General features: G+C 35.1%; 1 long non-coding RNA gene across 1 annotated transcript; it reads right to left on the bottom strand.

The window, feature by feature from the left end:
- Positions 1 to 10,272: 10,272 nt before the first annotated feature.
- On the bottom strand, positions 10,273 to 11,255 carry LOC118802012. Its single transcript, XR_005006608.1, has 3 exons — positions 11,191 to 11,255; positions 10,892 to 10,923; positions 10,273 to 10,484 (listed from the first exon to the last, which is right to left on the bottom strand). It is a non-coding gene; the product is annotated as an uncharacterized LOC118802012 (long non-coding RNA).
- Between the last annotated feature and the right edge of the window lie 695 nt (positions 11,256 to 11,950).

Here is an 11,950-nt window from a genome sequence, read left to right as displayed (position 1 = left end):
TACATTTACTCCAGTAACGTCTCGGTGGATTTGTACTTTCTAGAGTATTTTTAAAAAATATATTATTTGTGCTTCAGATTAATAATCTGTTTTACTCAGCTACATTTTAATCAGTAATATCTAATGACCAGTTTGTTTTGTGTTTAAGGTCATTGTTATGCATTGCTGTTATTGTTTTGCTGCATTTACCTCATGTGTCTGTTTTGTTTTAGATGTTTCTCATCAGAAATCATCTGAAGCTGAGCAACTGGTGAGACTCAAGTTTAATTTTTTTAAATAAAATTATATGAATGCCAGACAGATGTTTAGATTTGGTGGGTATTTCAAACAAATATACTTCATGAAGTATTTATGGTAATACAGAAGAGCAGAATGTTTAGGTAAAGCTGGGTTACAGTACTCAAATATCTGTGCTTTATTCATTCAACTTATTAATATGTTATTTGCCATTACAGCTGTGTTCAAAATATCGATATGGCAATATCACCAACACTGTATCAATATTTATGAATTTACTTCTTCACAGTGCTTTAATGTGTAATACTGCAAGTCTCAGAGCCCTACAATTTATAGCATACAGCATGTGGTAAACATGCTCTAATAGAGTTTAGCTCTTATTAATAATCATTTCATGTAATACTGTAGAGATTAGAGACATTGAACTCTTCAAACGCCTGGTTCTTGTCACTGCCACTATGAACAACTCTGACTCTGTAAGTTTTTCCACAATGGAACATTTTGTATCAAACTACTTTTTTGCATCTTAATGATGAAACTATGCCTAAAAATTATGTAATTCTCCTTTAACACAGCTTTTAACAGATACAGATATCAGTACTAAGCTCACACCTGCCTCAACTGTAAATGACCATTTCTGTTACGTGTTGATTTAGGCATGTTAGAGGATGAAAACAATAGAACTTATCTAATCAACTTTGTTGTTTTCAATCCTTCCAAAGGAACATCCTCTCTTTGGGCCTCATCCAGTATGGTGGCAGTCCTTATCATTCTCAACACTCAACTGTGCTCTTACCCAAGTGGCTTCATCCTGATGCTTCTTTCATTACACTGAACATCATTGTCTGAACATCAGCTATGCGTGTGAGCTGGGTGCCACGCTGGAGTTCATGCATAGGTATTATTTAAAGCCTTGTCACATTTCTTTGTGTACTGAATGCCTGAGTTGATTTTAGATGGGTAAAATTATGTATACTGTACATTATATTCTACTTATAAAGGGAATATATAATGCTTTCCCTTTTATTTACTGTGTTATGTAGCTTTTTGTGTGTAAGATACAAAGCTGAAAGTATATGCCAGAGGAAGAAAGTCTCTCCCACAGAAACCACTTTTCTGCCTGAGGCCTGGAGTTCCCCAGCCCTTTTCCTTTGTTACAAGATGATGAAATCCCTTAACACAATCCTTATTGCCCACCTACCAGAGAGCTTGGCACGCCCTCACACAACGCAACGCATCTCCCGAAGACCGTGTATTGGTGGAACCACGCTGGCGCTTGGTCAGTCAGAACCAAGTGAGCGAGCTAACTAATCTGAGCGTACTGGGCTCATCAGGAAGGAGGGGCTTAAAGACACAGGAGCTCTAACAGAGCGTTTCAGACAGAGGGTGAGTAGAGATTTACAGTATGAGAAAAATAATGTGTTTCTGGAACTCTGAAGCATGTAAATGTATTATAGTAGACCCAAAATAAATTTATGAACATTGGAAATTAGCATAACAGGTCCCCTTTAAATTCAGCCTGCTTGTGTACGCAGATCCAAAAGTAATTTCAAATTTGTCTTAAAATTGATTTTTTAACAGATGCATTTTCCTCATATCTCTGACAAAGAAGACCAACACTAAGAAAAACCAGAGGAAGAAGCGCTGGGCTGTGAATCTGACAGCTCTCTCACTCATCACGGATTTAACTCTAAAAGGAGAGATCGGTAACATTAGCAGTGTGATATCAGTGATGTTAGTGTTCAGGCATTACGGCATGGACATATGCACATCGAGTTATCTGTGTCCTGTGTCCTGTGTCCACATATGTCCACATAAAATGTCCACAGCTTGGCTCTATTCCAGCTACCAGCACATCTGAGTCTGGTATTAATTGTTTGACAGCTGATCATTATCTGGCTCAGGTATGTTATGAGTGCTGCTGGGGTTCAGACCTCTGTATTACTCTGTTGGTCAGTTTTTCTTTTTAGTCCATATGAATTTGTCTTAAAATTGTTTCCTATCATTTATAATTGTTCATAGAACTAAATTCCTAATAACTTTAGCATAACTTATATACGGAATAACAGCAGACCTTAAAATCAGATTCATTGGTCAGAACTGTGTATTTATTGCAGGATATTTCAAATTTCTACACAAAGTCAGTTAACATGTTTTTCCCCGTCTGTAGAACAAATCAAGTGTGATGACGCTGTTGTACTGTGCATATACACAGTTGTGAAAACAATAAACAATAACTGTAATCTATATTTTTTGAAAGCTATCTGGGTGCTTTTTCATGGGCTGTGCTTTGGATTGCAGAGTAAATTATTTGAATGTAGAAGTATTCTGAATTTTTAACAGACTAACAAGGAAACACAAAACTGTAAAATAGTGATTTTCCATACCCCTTTAAATTACTTTACTGTAATTTATGCATACTTATTATTGTTCTTGTTCTCCTTCTTATTATTATTATTTTAAAAGTTGATAAAATGATACCTTCATTAAAAAATGAAGCAACTGTAAAATAGTCATTGTAAAAAAATGTATTTTTAACTCATTTTTGAAACATGAAGGGTTAATTACTATAAAAAAGGTATTTAAAAGGACTGAATTAGATTTTTCATTTTTGCAGCAACGCTGTATTACAAAATAGTTGCATAAGAGTCTTCCCTCATACTACCACCATGTTGAAGGCATGGTCTGAACTCAGAAATAAATTTTCACTGATTCCATAAGCTTTTCTAATGCAACAGAAACATTTAAAGGCGAATTCCACATTTTTCTAAACTTGGCATAATTCTGTCATTGCAATGTAAACAAAGTCATTTAGTGGTTTCATATAAAATGGCTTATTGTAGAGAAAGTTACAGACTGGGAACCATGTGCCTATTATTATTATTATTATTATTATTATTACTTTTGTTGTTAAATTTGTTCTGAAATGTATAAATGTAGTATGTACTAATGTATGTAATGTTTGTATGTTTATAAAATAATATACAATATATATATTAAAATAAATGATACCATTATGCATCCTACATAGAACAAAAAAAATAAATAAATAATGAACAAAAAATAATTACTCGAATTTTTGCTATAAATAATGTTACGTTTTAAAATTCCCTTAAAAATATTTAAAAGTAAAAGATTTATTTTATAAAATGTAGGTAAAATTAAAAAAATACGTATTATACATCCTACATCTTGAGACATCTTGGGATGTTATTATTGCCAAGACATCTTAAGATCCGTGTCTATAGACACGTCTTAAAGACGTCTTCATTTCTTAAGACATGCTTCAAGATGTCCTAAGACGTCTTCATAATGTGTCTTTAGACATGTCTTAAGACATCCCAAGACACGGTAATGGCTGGGTATGTGTGCACGTCAGCCATGCCTAGTGCCCCTACACCATCATGAATACTGGCTTTTTAACTGTGCACTGATAACAAGCTGAGTGGTCTTTAGCCCGGAGGACACAGTGTCCATGATTTCAAAAAAAAAAAATTTCAAATGTTGATTCGTCGGACCACAGAACACTTGCACCAGAATCATGGCCTCCTTTATGCATTATGCATGATTATGAATGCTATGTATGGTTATGCACTGCTACATAAATACTGTGTACAAAGTTCCACTTTATATTACAAAGAACTTAACAGTACCTGGTAGTTTGTCTGGTTTATTTCTGCATGTGATGAAGGTGACCGTGTTTCTGAATCCTGTTTATATATATATGGTCTCTTTGCGTTTAAGAGTTTTAATTACACACATTTGTGGATGCAGTGATGAACTGTTTTCACAGACAGTGGTTTTCAGAAGTGTTTCTGAGTCCATGCAGTGATTTCCACTACAGAATCATGTCTGTTTTTAATGCAGTCCTGTCTGAGGGCCCAAAGATCACAGCCAGCAAATACTGGTTTTTGGCCTTGTCCCTTACATACAGAGATTTCTCCACATTCTCTGAATCTTTTAATGTTTTTATGTACCGTAGATGATGAAAAGCAAAAGTTCTTTGCGATTTTTTGTTGAGAAACGTTATTCTTGAATTGTTGCACTAATTGCCCACACAGTCTTTTACAGAGTGGTGAACCCCTCCTCATTTTTACTTCTGAAAGACTCAGCCTCTCTGGGAGACTCTGCCTCTTTTTTTATACCCAATCATGTTACTGACCTGTTGCCAATTAACCACCAGGTGTTTTTTTTTCTAGCATTACACAACTTTACCAGCCTTTTGTTGCCCCGTCCCAACTTTTTTGGAACGTGTTGTTGGCATCAAATTCAAAATGGGCACATACACTATATTGCCAAAAGTGTTCACTCACCCATCCAAATCACTGATATATCGTTGATCATAAAACCAAGCACCTGTGCCTGCAGACTGCTTCTACAAACATTAGTGAAAGAATGGGTCGCTCTCAGGAGCTCAGTGAACTCCAGCGTGGTACCGTGATCGGATGCCACCTGTGCAACAAGTCCAGTCGTGAAATTTCCTCACTACTAAATATTCCACAGTCAACTGTCAGTGGTATTATAACAAAGTGGAAGCGATTGGGAACGACAGCAACTCATCCACGAAGTGGTCGGCCACGTAAAATGACAGAGCGGGGTCAGCGGATGCTGAGGCGCATAGTGCGCAGAGGTCACCAACTTTCTGCAGAGCCAATTGCTACAGACCTCCAAACTTTCCATGGCTGAGCAGCTGCATCTAAGCCTTACATCACCAAGCGCAATGCAAAGCGTTGAATGCAGTGGTGTAAAGCGCCGCAACTGGACTCTAGAGCAGTGGAGATGTGTTCTCTGGAGTGACCAATCGCGCTTCTCCGTCTGGCAATCTAATGGACGAGTCTGGCTTTGGCGGTTGCCAGGAGAACGGTACTGTCTGACTGCATTGTGCCAAGTGTAAAGTTTGGTGGAGGGGGGATTATGGTGTGGGGTTGTTGTTCAGGAGTTGGGCTCGGCCCCTTAGTTCCAGCGAAAGGAACTCTTAATGCTTCAGCAGACCAAGAGATTTTGGACAATTTCATGCTCCCAACTTTGTGGGAACAGTTTGGGGAGTTTGGCCCCTTCCTGTTCCAACATGACTGCACGTCAGTGCACAAAGCAAGGTCCATAAAGACATGGATGGGCGAGTTTGGTGTTGAAGAACTTGACTGGCCTGCACAGAGTCCTGACCTCAACCCGATAAAATACCTTTGGGATGAATTAGAGCGGAGACTGCGAGCCAGGCCTTCTCGTCCGACATCAGTGTCTGACCTCACAAATGTGCCTCTGGAAGAATGGTCAAAAGTTCCCATAAACACTCCTAAACCTTGTGGAAAGCCTTCCCAGAAGAGTCAAAGCTGTTATAGCTGCAAAGGGTGGGCCGACATCATATTAAACCCTATGGATTAAGAATCGGATGTCACTCAAGTTCATATGTGTGTGAAGGCAGACAAGCGAATACTTTTGGCAGTATAGTGTGTGTGTGTGTGTGTGTGTGTATATATATATATATATATATATATATATATATATATATATATATATATATAATATATAAACAGAAAAATACAGGAAAATATTATATATAAATAGCTGTTAACTAATGGACCATGGTAATTGAGCTTATATGGTAATTGAGCTTAGGAAAAAAGTACTGTAAATGAAAGAAAAGATGCAAAAGTTTTTGTCAACACATCTGTATATTATACCCTGGATAGCCTGTGGTGTTGTTGTCCATCCTCAGCAGGGATTTGAAATAATGCTTTGACTGTCAGACTCAGACCCACAGCACCATTTACTCAACAGAATGTTCTTTTACTGATTTACATAAAAGAAAATACTTCCTGTTTACTTCAACAGTCACCTTCACCTGAACATTGACTTTACTGTACAACTTACTACACAATACAGTTAAGCAGCACAGACAGCTTTTGTTCAGTGTTACAAAGTCCTGATATCTTATCTGTAAGATGAAACACTTTTTCCAAGAGTCTGAATATTTTAGTACGGATTTAAGATTTTAATTCTCAATATGAAATATTAATAATATAGCTGAATCATGTGGTAAACTACATTAATGAGCATCATCATCATCAAACATCACACAGTGTAATTTCACATAGAAGATGTTCCTCAAGATATCACAGAGTGACCGTGTATGTAAGCACAAGATCATTTTTAAGATCAGTTCACCTGATGACGTGAGATGAACATTACCCACCAGAAACAGCTACCAGAAGAATTTATCCATTTTAGCCTTTTTGGTTGTATTACAATATATTTATTATTTACTCAGGCAGTTCTTCCGTCTGCTCACCGAGAACAGAGTAGTAACTGAGGAAGTGACGAGGGATCCCAGATTACTTTCGCTTTTGAGGTGTTAATAACATGATATGCAGTCAAATATGCGGCAGTTTGTCTTTTGAAATTACATAATCATATTATTTTAAAACAATTCATTAAGACTTTTATATGTTACACAGTTAAGACTGTTTTAACTCCCGTTTAATCCCTTTTTAATGTAGACACAGTCATATACACGTTTGAACACCCCTGGATTAAGTGTAAATAAGCGGTCACATCCTCTATAAAGAAAACACTTAAATATGACAGATTCTGCTGCTTTTAGTGCATAATTTCTGTTAAAGCTCAAGTGAACATTCCCGGGTGAGTTCAGAACTGAAAGTGGAGCCAAGCTCTACAAACTGTACTGAACAAATAGTGTAGAAGCCTATGAGACAAAACTCTGGCGCTTTTCTGACAACCGCCACTAGATGGTGCTGCGGTAGCGCTGCCGCCATTTTAGACTGAAAACGCCAAAGGGAACAGCACAGAACTGCTGACTGGAGGACTAGAGGATTAGGAGGTCCAGCAAAGGGTGGATATGTCAGTCGATATGCACTCACCTTCAGCAGGTTATCCTCAGTGAATAGTCAATACACATGAATCAGGTGGCTTAATATCACTTTTAAGATAAACTAGATAAAACAGTTCATATATATATATATATATATATATATATATATATATATATTATATATATATATACATAAATTATCTTATTAAATTTTTTTCAACATTAGTAGGCCTTAAATTGATTTTTGGTCTACCTTGGTTTATCATATATAAACACAATTTCTGACCCTACTGATATCTCATCTGAAATACTGTAATAGGTTATATATATATTTTTCAGATCGTTTTCTGCTGGTATACTGCTGGTGAGTCAGTTATTTAATTATAAAATGGGTTATTATTGAATTTTTTAGCAGCCTGTAGAATACTAGTGTCACCAAAATAATTTTCTGTTGTTATGGATACAATCCCCTAATAATGGTGGATACAATGGGCTAATAATGATGTATAAAGGAAAACAGGAATTTCTACCAATCCTTTACCCAATTAATACTCAGCTGGCCAAATATGCTTCTCTTCTGGACCTAAAAACAGCAACAAATGCTTTCATGCATTATTTCAAAGAGAAATTATTTCAGATTTTTGTATTAAATTTCACAGGAAATAAATTTGTGAAAGGTCTAAATAATAAATTATCATAAATCATTGCTTCCGGAAACAGAATTCACATCTTCAGAACAGATCACTCAAACATTTTGTTCATAAACAAGATTTCATAAGATCCATAACACTCAGCAGTAACAGCGCAGCGTCACGCAAAATGTGCAGCATGATAAATAAGAGCTACTCATAAAGTCACTGTGAGCTCATACATATTAGACCCAGTTGGTCACCAAAGCTCCAGTTGGTCACCAAATAGAACACGATGAAAGAAATGAAAACAAAGAAAACCAAAATTCTCAGAAACAGAGCTATAAATTTGAAGAAGCTGCAAATAACAGTGAACTGTTTTTAAACATGTTTAACTTTTAATCAAGAAACAAAATTTCTTCATCAGAAAATGCTATTGATATTACATAAATTACATGTATATTAAAATCAAATTATAACATCTTAAAATTCAACTTCTAATTGTAGGAATTATGTTTGAGCTTGTAAATTTTCCTTTCTCATTGGTACGAATTCATTATAATTGCATTAACAATTTTTTCTAACATGAATTAAAGCTTAACGTGTGGTGCTTTTTATTTTTAATTAAAACTTTAACATGCAGAAATTCAAATTACTATGCTAAGCCATTTTACTGCAGTCGTTTTACTTTTCATCCTATTTTTCAATTTACATTTAATTTTAAGAAGAATTCAATTTACACAAGTGGAGGTGACATTTATACTAAAAACTGAATTTTTACTTGTCAAAATGAAACATTTGTGAATTGAATTTTAATTCTCACATGTAAATGGAATTTCTGAGAAGTAAAAGCTAAAACAAATTGAATTTCAGCAGCTCCAGGAAGTAAAATAAATGGGTTTCTATGAATGGATGCAGGGATTAATTAAAGATTTGAAGGATTACATAGATGTGTGCTGAAAGGATTCATTTTGGGTCAACAGTTTAAAGTTTGGAGGGGATGGCTCCACATACACATGCCCAGGGTCTCTGCAAGACCTTGAGCCTTTAATGTGTTCAATTTGTAAATTTATTTCCTTTTATTGTCACATTTAAGAACTTATAACAGCTGAGCATGTGTTTCTAGCCACACTCTCAAACTGGAACTGTTAATAGGACATACTTGGAATAAGACGTTGTGCCAAAACATGTAATGTGTATTATTATTTTTACAAAGCAGTCACAGCTGCAAGATCACATTTCAGGAACTCCTGTTGGCTTTCTGAACAGGCTTGGTATTAACAGCCGCTTAAATAATGAATTGTGTGTTAAATTTGAAGTTAAATATCTTAACATAGCTTCACTTTTCATATCAGTTTTATTTTGTGCATTGATGTTAGTACAGATTAAGAAGTTGTAAATGTAACAGACCAAATAAATAAATAGACATAATGAAACAAATAAAAACAGTTGTGTATCTAAAATGATCACATACTATATTTCAGGTCAGTCTCCAGATCAGCATTCCTTACCATGCTACAGCCATAATACTGACAAAAAGTAAATCTGTCATTTAAATAAAGAGCAAAACAGCCACATCCAACCAGTCATATAAAGACCAACCAGTGCAGTAAACGATCGTAAGTAGCAGATATCAAGCACTAAGATCAAAAAGGCTTAAAAGATACAGGACTGCACAGCTATCATAAAACAATAACAATAACATTGTACGGATATTCACTGGCTAACATTAGTTATGCTCACAAGATGCAGACTGAACTACAGTCGTACGCAAATGTCTGTGCACCCCTGGTCAAATTCTGTTGATTTTTTCAATCAATTTGTTGTTGATTTTCTAAGCCAAAAGACACACGTCTGCACATTTTAATTCACAATTACTGTTTATTTACTGAATTTAACATATTTAAAAAACCATAAAATGTAAAATGTGGACTGGGCAAAAGTTATGGCACATTATATATTGTAATTTTTATACAATTTTTTCACTCTGTTGAACTAATAAATGGAAATTGTGCACTAAAATGTGCAGAAATACAGCCATATTTTATTTTGTGCATTGATGTTAGTACAGCAAGTAGCAAAATATTAAGAAGTTGCACAATGTAAAGCACAAAAAACTTTAAAAACAAACAAAAAAATAACAAACAAACAAAAAAAAAAACAGCTCTGTATCTATCCAAAGTTTATTATCTATTGTTAGTATGTCGTCATATTCATAACATTTACTGAATTTAACATATGATACAAAATGTGCCATAACTTTTGCCCAGGCCACATTTTTATTTGAATTTTGTCCCCAGTGATAAATACAGTAAATTAACAGTAATTGTGTATTAAATTGTGCAGAAGTGTGTTCTCAGCAGAGGATGTTCTAACATATTTTAACTTAAAAAAATCAACAAAATATGGAATTTGACCAGGGGGCATAAACTTTCGCAAATTGTTTATTGTCAAATGAAGCTGCTCAGAGTGATGTAGATTTTTAGAGTGTCTGTAGTAAATAAAGAAAACCTGAAGCTTCTCCATGATTGTGCTCCGTGTGTGCTGAGCGTTATTTACAGTCAATGTAAATGAACATGCTTTCAGCTGACACTACAGCTGGTTATAATAATGTAGAATTATGTATCTGTTCAAACACACAAAACTAATCACAATCCATCAGTAATTTACTGGATGTTACTCACAGTAGAATATATAACATTTGGATCCACATTTACATTTCTCTCTGATCTCTTGTTTTTCTTATTAAAGTGTAGAGCAGCGTAGTTCACCGTTTCACCATCCTGCTCCTGCAGTTACACAGAACACAGATCACAAACAGTTAGAGAAGGAAAAATAACTGAAGAATTAAGCTATAGTCTGTGTATATTATTCATTATACCAATGAATCATTGTCCGGTTCACTGAAAAGTATGTTAAACCATTTAATTCCAGGCTTATTACATGCAAAACCTGTTATTCAGTAGCTACAGGACTTCAATGCAAATTCATGGAGCTATTTGTAGGTTATAGCAGTGTATAATAAGAATTTGGGCCCGCCGACAGGCCAAGGCTTATTAAGGAGAATGCGCTAAAACAAGTTTGCTCTTCACAAGCAGAGCTTAATGTAAGAATTAGGAGCAAATTAAATGGACAAATATGTTTTAAAGTTCTGATTTGTTCTTCAATAAACTGGTGAAACTGGCGTCAGACTTACCTCATTCTCTTGTTTCGGTTTAACATTAGAATCTGTGGAAATCAGTACAGATCACATAGTTAGCTGGTCACTAAAGTGACAGTTAAGTTTTTAACCCTTTTCTCGCCTACCTAGATACTTCAATCCATTGTGTACAACATGTTTTTAAATACCTTTTTAAAAGTAAAAGCTGAAAAACAGAGACATTCTCTATGTACTTTAATGTTACATTACATTATGTTATTATTATCATATATATTACATTATCTTTATCATTTTATTAAATGACCATATTTGAATTGTTAAAAACTATTCTTTACCATCTCTCTGTTGTTTTCTGATGCACTTAACAAACATCCGGATGAGTAGAACTACGGTCACGGCCCCAAATGCCACAGTCAGCATTAAGAGGACGAAAGAGGGGTAGGCAACTGAAAAAACACCAGAGGAACATATTTTCATTTTTAAAATGTCAGTTTTGTTTAAGTGATGCCCAGTTCATGAATAACGCAATAATAAGTGTGGCTGCTGTGGGTAAAGTAGCCAAGACAATAAGCTAAGCAGAATCTGATCAATAAATGTGTGTGTTAATAAAATAAATAAAATAATCAGCAAGCTTTATGATCAATATGGTAAAAGACAGACCTTCTTCGGGTTTATCTGGTGCCTTGGAAGATGTTTCAATTCTTTCTGAAAAATAAATGTTTATTGTGGATTGTTTTACATGATATAATTCAGTATCACGTTACAGCTTAATACTTTTTACTCAGTAACTCCACATCTTTGTTAATGACTAATGAAACAGTCAACATACCTCTGATTTGTAGATGTGTTGCAGTGCTGAAAATCATCTGCTTTCCTTTCAGTGTGCAGCAGTAATAGAGTCCTGAATCAGAGTGAGTAACTGCAGTTATAGTGAGAGAGGAGTTCATAGAGTTTACACTCATCACTGATCTGTTACTCTCAGTGACTAAAACACAGCGTTTAGAGGAGGATGATGAGGATGATGATGATGATGATGAGTAATATTTGCAAGCAATGTAAACTGGTGTAGAGCTGCATGTTTGCTTTAACCAGTAT

This window comes from Colossoma macropomum, unplaced genomic scaffold (genome assembly GCF_904425465.1).
Source record: "Colossoma macropomum unplaced genomic scaffold, Colossoma_macropomum, whole genome shotgun sequence".
Taxonomy (NCBI): domain Eukaryota; kingdom Metazoa; phylum Chordata; class Actinopteri; order Characiformes; family Serrasalmidae; genus Colossoma; species Colossoma macropomum.
Note: the sequence above shows the minus strand (reverse complement) of the source record. Positions and strands in the feature narration are given on the sequence as shown.